Source organism: Papio anubis, chromosome 18, assembly GCF_008728515.1.
Source record: "Papio anubis isolate 15944 chromosome 18, Panubis1.0, whole genome shotgun sequence".
In the NCBI taxonomy this organism is placed as follows: domain Eukaryota; kingdom Metazoa; phylum Chordata; class Mammalia; order Primates; family Cercopithecidae; genus Papio; species Papio anubis.
The window spans coordinates 21,013,198-21,030,908 of record NC_044993.1 but is presented as its reverse complement, the minus strand read 5'-3'; the positions used below and the strand labels follow the sequence as shown (position 1 = coordinate 21,030,908).

The 17,711-nt window shown below is 47.6% G+C and overlaps 1 protein-coding gene across 2 annotated transcripts in view; it reads left to right on the top strand.

Moving 5' to 3' along the window:
* The window catches only part of CDH1 (cadherin 1), a 100,121-nt gene that overhangs the window by 14,380 nt on the left and 68,030 nt on the right, over positions 1 to 17,711 (top strand). Inside the window, exon 1 of one of the 2 annotated variants that reach the window (XM_017953497.3) lies at positions 13,447 to 14,469. The exons of the other annotated variant lie outside the window; for it this stretch is intronic. The gene's annotated coding sequence lies outside the window, so the exon portion shown is untranslated. Of the gene's footprint in view, positions 1 to 13,446; positions 14,470 to 17,711 lie in introns of those variants that run through there. 2 annotated transcript variants of the gene reach the window in all.

Sequence of the window (17,711 nt, the reverse complement as noted above, 5' to 3'; positions counted from 1 at the left end):
GTTTCCTGGTTGTACTTAGAACACACTACACACTCTTCTATCTCAGGGCCTTTGCACTGGCTGTGACCATTCCCATAATATCTGCACAGTTCATTCCTTTCTATCCTGAAAAGACTGCAAGCCTTTGCTTAAATGTCACTTCCGCCCTCAGGGAGGCCTTTCCTGAAGCCTTTATTTATTTATTTATTTAGAGATGGAGTCTCACTCTATCACCCAGTCTGGAGTACAGTGGCACGATCTTGGCTCACTGCAACCTCTGCCTGAGTAGCTGGGATTACAGGCGCCCGCCACCACGCCTGGCTAATTTTTGTATTTTTAGTAGAGATGGGGTTTCACCATGTTGACCAGACTGGTCTCGAACTCCTAACCTCAGGTGATCCACCTGCCTCGGACTCCCAAAGTGCTGGGATTACAGGGATGAGCCACCGTGCCTGGCCCAATTTATTTTTTGAGACAGAGTCTTGCTCTGTCACCTAGGCTGGAGTGCAATGGTTTGACCTCGGCTCACTGCAACCTCAGCCTCCAGAGTAGCTGGGATTATAGGTGCCTGCCCTCACACCTGGCTAATTTTTGTTTTTTTTGTTTTGTTTTGTTTTTTTTGAGACGGAGTCTCATCTCTGTAACCCAGGCTGGCATGCAGTGGCTCGATCTCGGGTCACTGCAACTTCCACCTCCCGGGTTCAAGCAATTCTCCTGTCTCAGCCTCCCAAGTAGCTGGGATTACAGGCGTGTGCCACCATGCCTGGCTAATTTTTGTATTTTTAGTAGAGATGGGGTTTTCACCATGCTGGGCTGGTCTCAAACTTCCCACCCAGGGTGATCCACTCCGCCTCGCCTCCCAAAGTGCGGGGATTACAGGCGTGAGCCATCACACCCCACCTGGATGACCTATTTATGATAGTAAACCCTGCTCTCAGCCCTACCCACCTCTTTTACTTAATTTTCTTCTAGTACTTTTCACTGTCTAACATGCTGTGTATTTCACTTATTTCTCCTGTTCACTGTCTGTCTCCTCCCGCTAGAACAGAAGCCTCAGGAGGCCAGAGATTTTTAAGGTCTTTCGTTTTGTACTTGGGCTGTATTGCAGCTAGAATAGTACTTGGTACATAAAAAGGGCTCAGTAAGTAGCAGAAGGAATGAATGAATGAGAGGTTTTAGAATGTATTTAATACAGACAGGTCTATACAGATCTCTCTTTCTAGTGGATATTCCGCCTTAATGGTTTTTTCTTTTTCTTTTTTTCTTTATTATTATACTTTAAGTTCTAGGGTACATGTGCATAACGTGCAGGTTTGTTACATACGTATACTTGTGCCATGTTGGTGAAGGCGTGGCTTTATGTAGTAGCCACAGAGAAGGGAGGAGGGGTGTTCTCAGGGCGTGTGCCTCTGGTTGGCATTCCCCAGTTTCTCTGAGCTCTGCACACCCCTGATGTAACCTTACCTAATTGTCTTGTCACAAAACAGCTTGCAGTCTGGAGTCTAAAGGTCAGATGAGCCATTTCTGCCCCACACTTCTGGGTGTAAGGAAGCACCAGATCAAAATCTAGGCAGATACCTGAGCCCGCCAGAGCCATCTGTTTGGTTTCCTATTGTGTGGGTAACACCTTCCTTGAGCAAGGCTCTCAGATACACCCAACACCTCCCCCCTGGGTATCTCCAGCATCCTTCAGACCCATGAATTGTTCAAGAACTGGTGTCCATTCTTCCAGTTTTTGGCAGTGCAGAGGAGCCTGGAAAGAGCTTGATGAGAGATGCAAAAAGCTCAAAGACAAAAATGCAAGGCTGGCCAGGCATGGTGGCTCACACATGTAATCCCAGCACTTCAGGAGGCCGAGGCACAAAAATCTCTTGAACCTGGGAGGCAGAGGTTGCAGTAAACTGAGATCTCGCCACTGCACTCCAGCCTGGGCGACAGAGTGAGACTGTCTCAAAAAAAAAAAAAAAAGAAAAAAAAGCAAGTCCTGCTTAATCAGATCTCAGTTAAGATAAAAATCCATCTGATCAATAAATATTCATGAGAGAGTACTGTAGAGCAACATCTTGTAAATCTTATTTTTTTTCTTTTTTTCTTGAGATAGAGTCTCACTCTGTTGCCTAGGCTGGAGTGCAGTGGTGCGATCTTGGCTCACTGCAACCTCCACCTCCTGGGTTCAAGCGATTCTCCTGACTCAGCCTCCTGAGTAGCTAATTTTTAGCCACCATGCCCGGCTAATTTTTGTATTTTTAGTAGACACGGGATTTCACTGTTAGCCAGGATGGTCTCAATCTCCTGACCTTGTGATCTGCCCTCTTCGGCCTCCCAAAGGGCTGGGATTACAGGCGTGAGCCACCGTGCCCAGCGCATCTTGTAAATCTTTATGTAACCTAGACCACCCTGCCTTCAGGAGAGTAACAGCTTAATGGGTAGTGTTGCTAGATTTAGCAAATAAGAATACAGGACTCTCAGTTACATTTGACTTTCAGATAAACGATGTCTAGTATTTAGTATAAGTATGTCCCATGCAATATTTGAAACATACTTAAAAAAAATTATTTGGCAGGAGCAGGATGCGGTGGCTCACGTCTGTAATCCCAGCACTTTGGGAGGCCGAGACGGGCGGATCATGAGGTCAGGAGATCGACACCATCCTGGCTAACATGGTGAAAACCTGTCTCTACTAAAAATACAAAAAAAAAAAAAAATTAGCCGAGTGTAGTAGCAGGCACCTGTAATCCCAGCTACTCGGGAGACTGAAGCAGGAGAATGACTTGAACCCGGAGGTGGAGCTTGCAGTGAGCTGAGTGAGCCATTGCACTCCAGCCTGGGTGACAGAGCAAAACTCTGTCTCAAAAAAAAAAAAAAAAAGAAAAAAAAATTATTCAGCAGGGCGCAGTGGCTCATACCTATAATCCCAGCATTTTGGAAGGTTGAGGTGGGAGGATCCCTTGAGCCCAGGAGTTTGAGACCAGCCTGGGCAACATAAGGAGACCCTGTCTCTACAAAAGACTTTTAAAAATTTGCCAGGCCTGGTGGCATGAGCTGGTAGTCCCAGCTACCCAGGAGGCTAAGGTGGGAGGATCACCTGAGACCACAGAGGTCAAGGCTGCAGTGAGCTGTGATTGCGTCCCTGCACTCCAGCGTGGGCGACAAAGTGAGACACTGTCTCAAGAAAAAAAAAAAAGGTATTTGTCGTTGTCTTCTCTATTGTGATCATAAGCAACAGTGTATTGAGTGGTGCTTTCTGTATGCTGAACTCTTCCCGTATGCCATCTCCTGTAACCCTCATGCACACAGGTGTGTCATGCACACAGGAAGTGGGAGGGCCTGGCCGTATGTCTGGTGGCTGTTGGACTCCAAAGTCTGTGCTCTTTACAGCAGGAAAAGGCAACTCACATGATAGTCTGTGAGCAGCCAGGTGAAAGGGATGGATCATTCCTCCTCTGAAGGTCTCAGGTGACGGAGGCATTTGCCTGTCCCCTCACCGAATGAATTTTTGCTGAGTACCTGCCAAGGCCTCTGCTAGGCATTGGGGGTGCAGCAGGGCCCAAACAGAGAAAAACCCCTGTCCTCGTGGAGTTTCTCTTCTAATTGGAGGGGACAGGTAGACGGTGAGGTATGGAAGAAAGAATAAAACTCAGCAGGAAGGGGATAAAAACTATGCATTGGGGTGGAGAAATTTAGGGGCAGTCATCACTAAGAAGGATGGCATTTGTGTAAAGGTGAAGAAGTGAGGTGCTCAGTAGGTGTTAGAATTGGACTGTGTCAGCTAGGTGTCATAGTTTATGACTGTAATCCCAGGCCAAGGCAGGTAGATCTCTTGAGCCCAGGAGTTCAAGACCAGCCTGGGCATGATAGTGAGAACCCCGTCTCTACAAAAAATCCAAAAATTAGCCGGGTATAGTGGCATATGCCTGTAGTCCCAGCTACTTGGGAGGCTGGGGTGAGAGGATCACTTGAGCCTGGGAGGTTGAAGCTGCCTGGGAGGTTTAGTCATGATCGCACCACTGCACTCCAACCTGGGTGACAGGGCAGGGCAAGACTCTGTCTCAAAAAAAAAAAAAGAATTGGACTGTGTGTCTTGAGGGGACTGGACTTCTACATTCAAGTCTATATTCATGTCATTGAAAAAAATTGTTCTCTAGTCAGGCATTTTTCTTTTAATTTTTAAATGTTTTGTTAAAATAAAAAGAGAGACAGGGTCTTCTTATGTGTGTTGCCCAGGCTAGTCTTGAACTCCTGAGCTTAAGCAATACCCCTGCCTTGGCCTCCCGAAGTGCTAGGATTACAGGTCTGAGCCACCATGCCTGGCCAGGCCAGGCATTCTCTAGAGAAGGAATCCTGAGGGCTCATTTTCACATCTCCTTTATTTTTTATTTATTTATCTTTCTCTTTTGACCTGCCACTTTAGGAACTTCTCCTTTAAAGGGTATCAGAGTCAAAGGAATCTGGAAATCTAGGAAATCATGCTCATCCCAAGCCACCCCCCATCCCTCTGCATGTTGCCCAAGAGGAATATTGCTCTAGTGGAGTTTTCTAAAAAAAATTTTTTTTTTGAGGCAGAGTCTTGCTCTTGTTGCCCAGGCTAGGGTACAGTGGACCGATCTCGGCTCACTGCAACCTCTGCCTCCCGGGTTCAAGCGATTCTCTCGCCTCAGCCTCCTGAGTAGCTGGGATTACAGGCCTGTGCCACCACACCCGGCTAATTTTTATAGTTTTAGTAGAGATGGGGTTTCACTATGTTGGCCAGGCTGGTCTCCAACTCCTGACCTTAGATGATAAGCCCTCCTCGGCCTCCCACAGTGCTGGGATTACAGGCATGAATGAGCCACTGCGCCTAGCCGAGTTTTCTAAAGATTCTTACTGCAGAGGAATGAGATTTTCCTAAACAGGCATCGTGACCTCTTGGGCAGAATTTTTTTTTTTTGAGACTGAGTCTGGCTCTGTCGCCCAGGCTGGAGTGCGGTGGCCGGATCTCAGCTCACTGCAAGCTCCGCCTCCCAGGTTCACGCCATTCTCCTGCCTCAGCCTCCCGAGTAGCTGGGACTACAGGCGCCCGCCACTTCGCCCGGCTAGTTTTTTGTATTTTTTAGTAGAGACGGGGTTTCACCGTGTTAGTCAGGATGGTCTCGATCTCCTGACCTCGTGATCCGCCCGTCTCGGCCTCCCAAAGTGCTGGGATTACAGGCTTGAGCCACCGCGCCCGGCAGAATTTTTTTTTTTTTTTTGGGTGCATGTATACAAGTGTTCCTAGGACCTGGTACTTACTGTGGAAACTGGACTTCAGTACGAGGCTTCCTCCCCAACAAATTCTTCACCACGACTATATGGGAGTGTTTGAACAAGGGAACAAGATGACCAACTTGTTTGTGGGGAGAGTTGTGGCTTTCCTATTGGAAAACATCATCCCTTGAACAAGCAGTGAGGCAAACACCTGGGCACTTACTTTATGAACAGGTGGGGTGGAGCCCTGAGTCACCGACATTGAGAGGCCTCTCCTGGTGAGGTTTTTCAATATCAGACTGAATCAGCAGTGACATCACCTTCTATAGTGACAGGTACTCTAGGTGCCGGCTCTTAGTCATGAGTCCCAGGAGATACTAGCCCTAGATCTCTTCTCTGTTAGCTTGATGCTAAGAGGTTTTGGAGAAATGACAGCTGCTTGGTGACGTTCATGTGGCTGGTTTCATTACCACGTAACTCCCAGGCTTGTCATCATGACTACACTTTCTGGAGAAAATAGAATGTGTAGTTGTATTTTCTGTAAGTTTTGCCTTCTTGTCTCAAGTCTGCATTTAAAAAGAGGCCAGGTGCGGTAGCTCACACCTGTAATCCAGCAGTTTGGGAGGCCAAAGTGGGAGGACTGTTTGAGCCCAGAAGTTGGAGACCAGATTGGGCAACAAAGTGAAACCCTGTCTCTATATACAAAAACAATTAACCAGGCATGGTGGCATGTGCCTGTGATCCGAGCTTCACGGGAGGCTGAGGCAGGCAGATCCCTGGAGTCCAGGAGGTTGAGGCTGCAGTGAGCTGTGTTTTGTGCCACTGCACTCCAGCTTAGGTGACAGAGCGAGATGCTCTCTCAAAAACAAAAAACAAAATGAAACAAAGCCCTCTGCTACTGCTTGAGGTTTTTGGATGTTTCAGAGCTTCTATTTTGAGTCTTTAATTCTTTTTTTGGGGGGGGGGGGCGGGGGGGACAGAATCTTGCTCTGTCACCCAGGCTGGAGTGCAGGGTTGCAGTCTCAGCTCACTGCAACCTCTACCTCCCGGGTTCAAGCGATTTTCCTTTCTCAGCCTCCCAAGTAGCTGGGATTATAGGTCAGTGCCACCATGCCTGGCTAATTTTTGTATTTTTAGTAGAGACAGGGTTTCACCATGTTGGCCAGGCTAGTCCTGACCGCAAGTGATCCGCCCACCTTGGCCTCCCAAAGTGCTGGGATTACAGGTGTGAGCCACTGCCCAGCTGAGTTTTTGATTTTGAAACTTCATGTAAGTTGTACTTATTTTTCTTGGGACTTGGTAATTTGGTTATGATTTTTCATCCTTCTTTCTGCTAATCCTCTCACCTTCACCATGGCAGTGTTTAAATACCTGGGAAGGTGTTCAACCTAGGAAACCACATTTCACTTGCCAGATGTGAGGTTTCATTTCTGGTTTCGACGGAGATTTGACTCTTCAGCATTTATTTCTCTTTTAGCCTATGAATGTCTCTTAGAGAAGATTAACTGGGAGGGTGTAATGTAGCAGGATTGCCTGGATTCCAATCCCAGTTGAACCCTTACTTGTCTTGTGATTTGGGGCAAGTTTCTTTTCTCTTCTTTTCTTTTCCTTTCTTTTCTGTTTTTTAGACAGAGTCTTGCTCTGTCACCCAGGCTGGAGTGGAGTGGTACAATTTTGGCTCACTGCAACCTCTGCCTCCTGGGTTCAAGTCATCCCCATTCTGCCACCTCAGCCTCCCAAGTAGCTGGGACTACAGGCTCATGCCACCACTCCAGGCTAATTTTTTTTTTTATTTTTTATTTTTTATAGAGACGAGGTTTTGTCATGTTGCTCAGGGTGGTTTGGAACTCCTGAGCTCAAGCCATCTGCCCGCCTTGGCCTCCCAAAGTGCTGGGATTACAGGTGTGAGTTGCTGCACTGGCCTGTGACTTTCTTTCTTTTTTTTCCTTTTTTTTTTTTTTTTTTTGCATCCTTCCCCTCTACCCCAACCCCATCCCATTTTGCCTAGGGCAGCCTTCCTTTTATTTATTTATTTTTTTTTGAGAGAGAGAGAGAGACCCAAATGGGAATTCCCTAGGGCCAATTTCTTAATCTTTCTGTGCCTGAGTCCCCTCACCTGTACAAAGGGGATAAACGTAGCTCCTACCAAAAAGGATTGCAATGAGATTTCAATGAGTTGGCGTGTGCGAAGTGCTTCCAGTGCCTGGTACGCAGCAACCACTCTTCATTTAGTTTTTATTGGCTGGGCTCGGTGGAGCACATCTGTAGTCCTGCTACTTGGGAGGTTGAGGCAGGAGGATCACTGGAGTCTGGGAGTTTTGAGGCTCCAGTGCATGCTGATTGTGCCTGTGAATAGCGACTGCTCTCCAGCGTGGGCAATGTCTCAAGAATCAATCTCTAAAAAAATAAATTAGTTTTTCTCATTAGATATTTCTGCTTTAGACTTGTGTCAAGGGAGTGGAAAAACATGTGGGAGTGGTGTAAATGTCAAAGGAGCCACAGAGGTTATGAGGAAGAGTGACACCCCTTTGTCACTTTGCTCTTGACCTCCTAAAGGATAAGACGCTCCTTTGACCCAACACCCATTTGAGTGCAATTTTTTTTTTTTTTGAGATGGAGTCTTGCTCTGTTGCCCAGATTAGAGTACAGTGGTGCCATCTCGGCTCACTGCAACCTCTGCCTCCCAGGTTCACGCCATTCTCCTGCCTCAGCCTTCTGAGTAGCTGGGATTACAGGCGCCTGCCACCACGCCCAGTCAGTTTTTTCTATTTTTGGTAGAGACGGGGTTTCACCATGTTGGTCAGGCTGGTCTCAAACTCCTGACCTCAGGTGATCTGCGTCCCCAGCCTTCTCAAAGTGTTGGGATTACAGGTGTGAGCCACTGTGCCCAGCTAATTAAATTTAATTAATTTATTTTAAAAAATACAAGGTCTCACTGTGTTGCCCAGGTTAGTCTCCAACTCCTGGGCTCAGGCGATCCTCCTGCCTCAGCCTCCCACAGTGCTGGGATTATAGGGGGCACAGTGGCTCATGCCTGTAATCCCAACCCTTTGGGAGGCCGAGGCAGGAGAATCGCTTGAGTGCAAGGGTTTGAGACCAGCCTGGGCAATGTAGCAAGACCCCCATCTCTACCAATAATAATAGTATTGTTATACAATAACCACAATGGTCATTGCATTCGTTTATTGATTGAGTACTCAGCTGTTCATGTATGATCTTGTTTTTTAAATCGTTACATCAGCCTTAGAGTTAGATACTATGGCAATTCCATTTTATTTTCTTCTTCTTCTTCTTCTTTTTTTTTTTTTTTTGAGATGGAATCTTGCTCTGTTGCCTAGGCTGGAGTGCAGTGGCATGATCTTGGCTCACTGCAACCTCTGCCTCCCGAGTTCAAGCAATTCTCCTGCCTCAGCCTCCCAAGTAGCTGGGATTACAGGTGTGTACCACTATGCCCAGTAAATTTTTGTATTTTTTAGTGGAGACAGGGTTTCACCATTTTGGCCAGGCTGGTCTCAAACTCCTCACCTCAGGTGAACCACCATGCCTGGCCTGGCAATTCCATTTTCAAATCATAAACAGAAGCTTCTAGAGGCCATTCACTTACCTAGAGTTCCACAGCTAGGGGAGCTGGGAAGGAAAAGGTGTGTGTCCTGACCTGGCTGGCTTTTATCCCTCCCGTGCCCAGCGGCTCTATTTCTAAGAATATTCCTATTCTAGATCCATCACGTTGGCCTAGAAAGGAACCTCATGTCAAGATCCACCCATGCAGCCCCTAAAATCCCCTTTACCACCGTGCCCGGCTGGGTTTTTAAAATTCTAGTTTTCCATAGATGGGAATGTGAATTGTCTTGTAAAGTATTCTATTTTTATTTATTTATTTATTTGTTTATTTGGAGACAAAGTCTTGCTCTTGTCCCTCAGGCTGGAGTGCAGTGGCACGATCTCGGCTCACCGCAAGCTCTGCCTCCCAGGTTCACTCCATTCTGCTGCCTCAGCCTCCTGAGTGGCTGGGACTACAGGTGCCTGCCACCACGCCCAGCTATTTTTTTTGTATTTTTAGTAGAGACGGGGTTTCACCATGTTAGCCAGAATGGTCTCGATCTCCTGACCCCGTGATCCGCCCGCCTCAGCCTCCCAAAATGCTGGGATTACAGGCATGAACCACCATGCCCGGCCCTTGTATTTTAAATTCTAGTTTTCCAAAGATGGGAATGTGAATTGTCTTATAAAGTATAACCATCTCCTGCCCCTCCTTTATAACAGGCCTTGGAGAATTTTGGCTCTCCTTTATAATAGGCCTTGGAGAATGTTTCTCCCCCATTCTTTCTCTTTAATCTGGGCAAGTTGTTTTTATTAATAATATCGCAGACCACCACATACACCTTGAGGTTTAGTTCTCCTCGGCACGGTGTGTGAGTGCCTTCTGTGTGCTCTGTGTCAGTTACCAGCCTTGTCTCCAGGAGTTTGGAGATGACCCAGGGGTGATAGAAAGCACTGGGATGCCAAGTCATCAGACAATGGGCTCATTCAGAATCCAGGTGGGGTGGGACTGTGTGGGCTGGATCAGCTGGCAGAGCTTCCCCAGGGTGGGGAGGCCAGGGGGAGTCTGGGATGTGGGGTGGCATGTGAGCAGGAAGACGGGGAGACTCTTAGCCTCTGTTGTTGGCTGAGAGGGGGATGCCCCAAGCCTGGAGGGGTGGGGGCGGGACCTCCTGTGCAGAGAGGGGAGACAGGAACATGACAGATGGTATATTTGGATGGTGACTCAGACAGCTCAAGTGAAACTGAACTTCCGGTCCTCGAGTCACACAGGAGGGTAGGGGCTGTGAGAAAACTCCCTCGTTGGTTGGTTCTTCGTACAGGGCCTTTGAGGCAGATAGGGCCCAACAGAGCCTGGCAGGACTGCAGAAGGACAATAGTGTGGCTGGTTGGGTGGGGCCCTGTTGGCCTGAAGGCTAGCAAGCTGGGAGAACCTGGAGAACCCGGGCAGCAGGTCCTCCACCTTCTCTCTGCCTGGGGCAGCCCTTGGAGAGGCCTGAGTAGTCCAGGCTGATATATCAGGCCTGGGGCAGCCCTGCTGGGCTATCCCATACCCTCTCTGCTGCCCCAGATGTTTATCCCAAATCCCCTCCTCCTCAAGCTTGCTTCTAGGTGCCCATCTCACCCATCCTGTCCATCCACGTGTCCATCCTCCATTCATTTGTTCGGTAATGATGGAGGGGCTGTTATGTGCCAAGCACTGTTCTGAATGGGGGATACAGAGACCCAGACACATATGAATGTTCCCTCCTCATGGAATTTGTATTCTCAGGTATTGCGGGGAGCAGGCAATAAACATAATCCATGTGCAAAATATTTAGAGTGCTGGGTGGAGACAGGTGTGTAGGAAAGATGAATCGGAATGGGGCATTGCTGGGAAGCACTGGGGTGATCTGAGAAGGCCTCACTGAAGGGGCCATTTGAGCAAAGACCCGATAGAGTTGAAGGATCAGGCCATGTGACTAGGTAGGGAAGGGTGTTCCAGACGGAGGGAACAGCAAAAACACACCCCTGATACTGAGCAGCAGGACAAGGTCAGTGATCAAGGGGCACGGGCTGGCAGAAGGGCAGAGGGGGTGGCAGCATGTGGAGGGCCTTGTACCCATCACCAGGACTTTGTCTTTCCCTCGGTACTCCTCTGGGCCTTTGGCCCAGATCCACCGGCTGCCTTCTCCCGCCAGTTCTGCCTCCCCTCTCCATTCTGGGCAGTGGAGCCTGGTGGTTAGTAGCATGGGCACTGGCCTGCCTGCTCAGGTTCTGAACTGAGCATAGAGGCCTGGGCCTCTCCTGGACTTCTGCTCCAGGGTGGGGCCATGGACTCCCATTTACAATGGTGCTGCTGGCTCTGGCATATTCTAACCCCCTCCACTGGGGACACCTCCCAGTATTCCCTGCCTGGCTCATTTCTCTCTCAGGGCCAGCTTCATTGTTGCTACCTCCAGGAAGCCTTCTCTGATCCTCATCCCCAAGGCCTGTGTCAGGATACGTCCCACCCCTTCCCTTTGCCAGTTGGGATTCCCTGGGTTCCTTTATGCTCCTCCACCAGGCTGGGTACTTGGGAAGTATTCACAGCCCCCAGCATTAAGCCTGGTGTGTAGTTGCCACTCAGTGAGTAGTTTGATGAGGGGCTCTTTGCTGCGGGAGGATTAGGCTGCAGAGTTACCCCCCAACCCCCAGTGGAGGTGACATCTCCATCTTTTGGGGACTTTTGCAGGGAGCGAGTGCATTATAATGGAGAGGAAGAAGCCAGAGTCCTAAAATTCCACTATTTTTTCATCTCATTTTGCTCCTCTCAAAAACAAAACAAAAACACAGGCCAGGCACGGTGGCTCACGCCTGTATTCTCAGCACTTTGGGAGGCCGAGGCCGGAGGATCACCTGAGGTCAGGAGTTTGAGACCAGCCTGGTCAACATGGCAAAACCCAGTCTCTACTAAAAATATAAAAATGAGCCGGGCATGGTGGTGGGCGCCTATAATCCTAGCTACTCAGGAGGCTGAGGCAGGAGAATCGCTTGAACCTGGGAGGCGGAGGTTGCCAAGAGTGAGCACCACTGCACTCCAGCCTGGGTGACAGAGCAAGACTCTGAAAAAAGAAAAGTCTCAAAAAAAAGAAAAGCCTAAAACCAGCTGAGCTTAGGTGGATCTCTCTGGCCATCTTTTTAAACAGTAAGGGACCTTTAGAAGTTTGATTCCTCTCTTCCCCTCAGCAAGGCTATTTGCTTCCTGAAGATAAATCAGTGGTAAAAAGTAGCTTAATTTAAAGCATTCAATTCCCCTGCTTTTTACATTGAGGAGAAATTATGGTGACAGCTATTCCTGTTTTGCGTGCTTAGTACCAGCCAGGCACTGAGCCCAAAACTCCAACTCACTCTTGACTGTGGAGCCAACCCTGTGCCAGAAGAAAATCCCCACTCCCTACAATGTGTGGAATTCACATTATAGTTGGAGACGGGCCGGCGGGGAGAAACAAACACAGCCTGTAGATCCCGGAGAATGCCTGGTGCGGGTGCTGGGGGAAGAAGTCCAATTTCAGCTGCGAAAATGGGTCTTGGGAGTGGGTTTACACCTCAAATTCCCTTATGGCCACAGTCCATTGGCTCCTAGCCTCCTCCCCACTTTACAGATGAAGAGACTGAGGTTTAGAGAGGGGAACAGCCGGCTTGATAGAGGCAACTGCTGAGGCAGTTGAGGAAAGGTGAGGACCTCCCAGAGTGGGAGGGGCAAGGGACCTGGAAGTAGGGGAGGGAAGAAGAAATTTTGTGGAGGGGTCTCCTGCCCTCGGTCCTCCTCCCCCACTTCTGGGAAAGTAGATACAGGTACCGGCTCCATCATTTGAAATGCTGATTAGCTCATTAGCAGTTGTTTACAGGCCTTTGGCCTGTCTGACATTTTAACCCTGTGAAGTCTGAGGAAACAGTTCTCTGTCTTTAATATGCTTCAAAACCGCCTGCAAAACTAACTACAAGTGCAGACTGTACCCCTAGAGATTCTGATGTTTAAGTCTGGAGTGAGTCCAGGAATCTGCATTTTAAAATAAGCCCATCCTGTGCTGGAACTGGTGGTCCCTGGATCCCACTACGAGGACAAGCCGGGCGAGAGCAGGTTTCCAAACCTGGGCCAGAGCTGGGGGTGGTCACATGGAGAGCTTAAAAGTGGAGACTTTGAGGGGCTTTCCCTCCCAGAGGTTTCGAGTCAAGAGATTTGAGAGTTGATGTTTGTTTTCTTTGTTTACTTTTGAAAAAAGATGATTATTGATTGGGCTTGGTGGGGGATGGGCTATGAAGCCACCCGAAGTTGTAGACAAAGGTGTGTGTCTGTGTGTGTATGTGTGTGTGTGATCAGTTCACAGATGTGGATCATGACCACATCTTTCATCAGATTTCTCTGAGGAATCATCCCAGATGACATTTAGGGCTGACTGAGTGGCATTACCAGTCTAAAATGGGAGCCGGCCAGGCGTGGTGGCTCACACCTGTAATCCCAGCACTTTGGGAGCCTAAGGCGGGTGGATCACCTGAGGTCAGGAGTTTGACACCAGCCTGGCCTACATGGCAAAACCCCGTCTCTACTAAAAACACAAAAATTAGCCAGGTGTGGTGCTGTGTGCCTGTGGTCCAAGCTACTTGGGAGGCTGAGACAGGAGAATTGCTTGAACTGGGAGGAAGAGGCTGCAGCAAACTGAGATCACGTCACTGCACGCCAGCTTGGGCAATAGAGTGACACTCCATCTCAAAATAAAATAAAATAACATAGAGCCAATCTCAGGGTCTATCAAGACAGAGGTGAAGGGAAATGAAGTTGAGGCCTGCAAACTCCCCGTGTGTTCTTGGAGAAGCAAAACAAGCAAAATATGCAAGGTGTGTAGCAGCACCAGCAACTCAGTGGTGGAGGAGGGATTCCAGTGTATTTGGACAGGAGACCGTAGGTGGCCAGGGGGCCCCTTCCTTCTGCCTGTCTGTTCATCTGTTCACCCATCATTCACTCTTCCATTCAGGTAGTCATTAGGCACCTGCTGTATCCAAGATCTCAGCCATCTAGGCTCCTAGTGCAGGGAGGGTAGACTGGATAATGCAGACGAGTGGATGATTTCACAAGTTAACTTACATGGTTTTGGGAAGAGGCATCACTTTTATGAGTCTGCAAACACAACTCCCTTATTTCTGACTTGCCCAACCCAATATTAAAATGCATCACCAAACTCTCCTGCTGTCTGGGAGAAGCCAGCATGAAACTCAAGCTGAGCAGAAAACAGATCCAGCATGGAGATAAGGCAGCTGCAGTTTCACTTTTAGGTTGGGCCAACTAAGAATTTTGGGGACTTTCCGTGCTGTGAATGGGGAATTAAATTGCTTTTTTATTTTTATTTTTTATTTTTCGAGATGGAGTCTCGCTCTGTCGCCAGGTACAGTGGTGTGATCTCGGCTCACTGTAACCTCTGCCTCCTGGGTTCAAGCGATTTGCCTGCCTCAGCCTCCTGAGTAGCTGGGACCACAGGCACCCGCCACCACACCGGCTAATTTTTGTATTTTTAGTAGAGACGGGGTTTCACCATGTTGGCCAGGATGGTCTCATTCTCCTGACTTCGTGATCCGCCTGCCTCGGCCTCCCAAAGTGCTGGGATTACAGGCGTGAGCCACTGCGCCTGGCTGCTTTTTAATTTTTTTGGAAAGGTGGAGGGGATTTGGTCTATGATTAATCCATCTGGAGTTTGGTAACAGATCCAGCAGGTATGTAAGGCATTTTAGTTATTTGAATCTAAGTGAAATCCCGAAATCGCAGGGCAATTAATCATGAACCTGAGGGCTCCTGAGTTGTCTTTGCTTGTTTGCCTCAAGCCAGGTGACTTGTCTCCTTTTTTTTTTTCTTTATTTCTAGACATGTCATGACTTTCAGATATTTAACACTTTTTTTTTTTTTTTTTGAGACGGAGTCTCACTGTGTCTCCCAGGCTGGAGTGCAGTGGCGCGATCTCGGCTCACTGCAAGCTCCGCCCCCCGGGTTCACGCCATTCTCCCGCCTCAGCCTCCCAAGTAGCTGGGACTACAGGCGCCCGCTACCGTGCCCGGCTAGTTTTTTTTTGTATTTTTAGTAGAGACGGGGTTTCACCATGTTAGCCAGGATAGTCTCGATCTCCTGACCTTGTGATCCACCCGCCTCGGCATCCCAAAGTGCTGGGATTACAGGCTTGAGCCACTGCGCCCGGCCATTATTTAACACTTTTTAAAAGATTTGTTTTCCTCTCATGGGAAATTTCTCTGTCACAGTTGGATCTAGTTTCTCTTTCTATCTTGTGCCTTGTTTTTAGTTAATCGTCTCCTATGTGTCAAATAATCAAAGACCCTTCAGTTATTTATTGATCGAGAACCCCTCGGTTACTGATATGCATTTAGTTTTACATTTGTGAGATTGTTTAGTGTTTCACACCAACTCTACTGTAATTTTATATCGGCAGGGCGTGGTGGCTCACGTCTGTAATCCCAGCACTTTGGGAGGCTGAGGCAGGCGAATCACGAGGTCAGGAGTTTGAGACCAGTCTGGCCAACATGGTGAAACCCCTTCTCTACTAAAAATACAGAAAATTAGCCAGGTGTGGTGGCATGGGCCTGTAGTCCCACCTACTTGAGAGGCTGACACAGGAGAATCGCTTGAACCCAGGAGGCAGAGGTTGCAGTGAGCCGAGATCTCACCACTACACTCCAGCTTGGGCGACAGAGCAAGATTCTGTTTACAAAAAAAAAAAAATTTTTTTATTATCCCATTTTATGGATGAAGACACTGAGACTCTGAGACATGCCCTTGACTATTTAGTGGCAGGGCAAAGATTCACAACTTGTCCCTAACTGCCAGATGCACCACTTCCCTTCCTTGAGAAAACTGACTCAGGCTCTCCCAAAATCCACGGGACCAGTAGCAGGATTTCTTTCAAGGGCATCTTGTCTTCCTGTCAATGTTTTCCCTCTGTGAAATGGCATTAGTAGAACCTACTTCGTAAGGTTTTGGGGGAGATTAAATGAGATGAACAATATAGAATGTCATGTGTGCACTCAGAAATACTATTAGTTATTACTGATAATGGGTAAACATAATTGCTATTATGATTAACACTGACATAGCCTTACTTTATGTGGGGCATTGCCCTGAGCATTAGTATAGTAACATATAATTCTCCCAGTTATTCTGTGGGAGTAGTAAGTTCCAGACCATATTTTTTTGTGTGTTTGTTTTTTGTTTTTTGAGACAGAGTCTCACTCTGTGGCCCAGGCTGGAGTGCAGTGGTATGATCTTGGCTCACTACAACCTCTGCCTCCTGGGTTCAAGCAATCCTCCTGCCTCAGCCTCTTGAGTAGCTGGGATTACAGTGCCCACCATCACACCCGGCTAATTTTTGTATTTTTAGTAGAGATGGGGTTTCACCATGTTGGCCAGGCTGGTCTCGAGCTCCTGACCTCAAGTGATCCGCCTGTCTCGGCCTCACAAATTGCTGGGATTACAGGTGTGAGCCACTGTGCCCGGCCTAGACCCCGTTTTTCTATGAGGAAACTAAGATCCAGAGAGGTTCATTTAGCTGTGGTCTACTGTGACAGGGAGATTTGTCACTTAGAAAGTTTTAGGGTCGTTTTATTTTCATAATAGAACACAATGAACCAGACCATCCCTGCTCCATTTTAGACCATTAAGTTTCAATAATGAGAAAGTTGGGATTCCCCAGAGATGGGGATTCTCTTTCTCATAGTAGCAAGACTTCCCAAAACAACATTTCTTTTTCAAGACTTCATTAAGAATCTCTTGTTTATATCTTGTCTTTTGTTGTTATTGTTGCTCGTTTGTTTTTGTATTTGCTTTGTTCATTCCCACCTCTCCAACAAAGAATTTTGAAGTTTGGGGCACCCAGATGCATAACTGCATAATAGCTATATGTATTTCTCAGAAAGGGTTAAGGAAATGGGCAAAGGAGAAGTAAGAATAAAAGATAAGAGGAGAGCTAAGTGTGGTAGTGTGCACCTGTATTGACAGCTACTTGGGAGGCTGAAGCAGGAGGATCACTTGAGCCTAGGTGTTCCAGACCAGCTTGGGCAACATAGAGAGATCCCCATCTCTAAAAATATGTTACAAAATATTTTAATTACATTTTTTTTTGTTTTTTTGAGACGGAGTTTCGCTCTTGTTGCCCAGGGTGGAGTGCAATGGCGTGATCTTGGCTCACCGCAATCTGTGCCTCCAGGATTCAAGTGCCTCAGCCTTCCAAGTAGCTGGAATTACAGGCATGTGTCACCACACCCAGCTAATTTTGTATTTTTAGTAGAGACGAGGTTTCTCCATGTTGGTCAGGCTGGTCTCGAACTCCTGACCTCAGGTGATCTGCCCTCCTCGGCCTCCCAAAGTTCTGGGATTACAGGCGTGAGCCACCGCGCCTGGCTTAATTACAATTTAAAAAGAAAGATGAGTATAGAAAGAAGGTTGGATACTGATGTGCTTGCCACAGACCTAGATCCCTGCTAAAAGCAGACCACAAATTTGACTCTGAGCAAACAGGAAAATAAGATCAGTTGCATAATTAGGTTTCTATGAGTTAAGCATAAATCTGTGCCTTAGAGAGGATCCGGCTTCTCCACAGAGCTGTTAACTTCATGTGATTTTGGCAACAGCCCTTAATACTTAGGCCTTTCCATTGGTATTTATCATTATTATGCAGCTAATACATGTTTGATGTGGGGAAAACACTGGAAAATACAGATAGCTAAAAGAAAAAAGCTGGGTGCAATGGTACGTGTCTATAATCCTAGGTGTTCTGGAGGCTGAGGTGAGAGGATCAGTTGAACCCAAGTGTTCAACTCCAGCCTCCACGGGGAGATACCATCTCTTAATAAAAACAAAAATATTTAAATTGTGTGTAAAGTCACTATCTAGATGTCACCACCAGGGAACATTTTTGTATACATCCTCCTAGAAGTGAGGTCTCTATTATTAT